Here is a 2,178-nt window from a genome sequence, read left to right as displayed (position 1 = left end):
ATAACAACAATAGGTAGTAAAAATAGGTAAATAATAGTAAATAATAAATGACTTAATTCAGTGAGGGAATGAGCATTAATGTAGCCCCTACTATGTACCAGGCACTGTGCTAAGTGCTTTACAAATATTTGATCTTCATCACAACCCTGAGAAGTGCTGTTATCCCCATTTTACATTTGAGTAGACTGAGGCTTGCCTAGGAGGATCATATGACTGATAAGTGTCTGAAGCTTCATTTGAACTTGTCTTCCTGACTTCAAGCCCAGCGTTCTATCCACTGGGTAGCCTAGCTACCCCTGAGTAAGTGATTAGTAGTCTTTGACTATGTAACCTCAGTTTCTCCTCTTTGAAATAAAACATTGGATTAGGTGATATCCATAATCCCCGGTAGCCCTGCATTTCTAAACTCTTCTAGCGACAGATTCAGGACTTGAACTCAGGTCTTCTGACCCAGCCCAGTGCTCTTGTATTATGAGTAGAAGGGTGAAGTCATAAAGACCTAGGTTAGAATCTCACCTCAAGAATTCACTCAATGTGATCCCGGACATTTAACCTGTCTGAGCATTGTTCCTTTATCTCTAAACCTAGAATTATAATAACATTAGCACCTACTTCATATAAGATTGTGCTGGAGATAAAATTAGGAAAATCAGTATATAAGGGCTGGTTCTTGTAACCTGGGAGGACAGTGGCTCCTTGAGAACAAGGCTTGCTTTCATCCTCTCCTATTCATTGGCTGGCATGGTGCACGGCACGTAGTGAACAATGAATAGATGTTCATTACGGTGAATAATTGGGGTTCAGCTAACGACTTGCTCTGTGACCTTAAGGAACGATCTTCTCCTTCCTGGTTCTCAGTTTCCTCATCTGTCAAATAGGATTACCGTGCTGGCTTTCTGTTTTTGACAGGTATGATCAAATCAATGGATGGGAAGTCTAAGCAGTTGTGATGATGAGCCTGGGAAAAGGACCTCAGAAATCCGCAGGTCCAACCTGGTCACTTAACAGAGGCAAAGTGTCAGAGAGGAGAGGTAGTTTGTTTTATTTGGCAATGAGCTGCGGCACTGGACTTCAGACGCCGGATCCCTTGATTAGAAAACCAGCACCAGGCTTTTTTTTTTTTTTTTTTTAACAATGCTGCCTCAGTCAGAGGGGGCTGGGACTGGGGCTAGGGCTGACCATCAATGCCACATGAGGATGGGAGAGATTCCCTGGAACCAGCCTTCCTTGGGGCCCTGCTTGGAATCTGAGAGAGCGCTAAGCAATCTGGTTGGCTGCCTTCTTTCCTGGGCCCAGGGGCTGGGAAGGAGTTAACGGTTCTACCCCCTCCCTCAGGGCTCCTAGGAAATGAGGTGTCTCCCTGAACACACAGGACCATTATCAACTTCTCCCTGTGCTTCCGGGGGTGGGGGTGGGGATGGGGTGTATGTGTATTCTCCCTGTCTTTCCACCCCCCTTCTCTGTCACTTATCACAGGCTGAGAGCCCAGCCAAGTACCTTTGGGTCCCCAGGGGATTGAGGATACTGAAATAATCCAAGGAAGTAGTGGAAGGGGTGGGGGAGGGGGGTGGGCTCATCCGGAAAGAGATCCTGGACAGTGGCCCAACCCTTTGAAAGTCACCTGAGGTCTGGATGCAGAATGCAACAGCTCTAGGTCCAGTCGAGCCCATGGGTCCAATGCCTGATGTTTCCGGATGAAACTCCCTCACAAAGTCCAAGGACCTCACCTGGGCACTTTTCTTGGGGGAGAGGGAATGGAGAAGAGGGAACATTTGCCCTCTTGAGTAGATAAAAGGCTGAAGTGTAAGAGCCCTGCATTTAGAGCCAGGATATTAGTGTTCCAAATACAGCTCCAAGATTCAGTTTCCTCATCTGTAAAGCTTAATGTTTATTTTATTATTTTAGGAAAATGGTTGGTGACTCCTGTGACTAGCACTGGGCCTGAGTAGGCCATCAGTAAATGTGGACTGAAGCAGGCCAGTATAAAGGAAACGTCAGTACTTGGAAAGATCAATGGTTCTGTAGTCAGAGGAACTGGATTTAAATCCTGCCTCTGATTTCTGCTCCCCAATGACCTTAGGTAAGTCACTTAACTCCCCTGGACCTCAGTTTCCTTCTCTGTGAAATGACAAGTTGGTTTATGGGGTTAAGATAAATGGGAAAAGTTAAAGAAAGCCC

This window comes from Notamacropus eugenii, chromosome 5, assembly GCF_028372415.1.
Source record: "Notamacropus eugenii isolate mMacEug1 chromosome 5, mMacEug1.pri_v2, whole genome shotgun sequence".
Taxonomy (NCBI): domain Eukaryota; kingdom Metazoa; phylum Chordata; class Mammalia; order Diprotodontia; family Macropodidae; genus Notamacropus; species Notamacropus eugenii.
The sequence above is the reverse complement of the archived record's forward strand: the minus strand, read 5'-3'. Positions refer to the sequence as shown.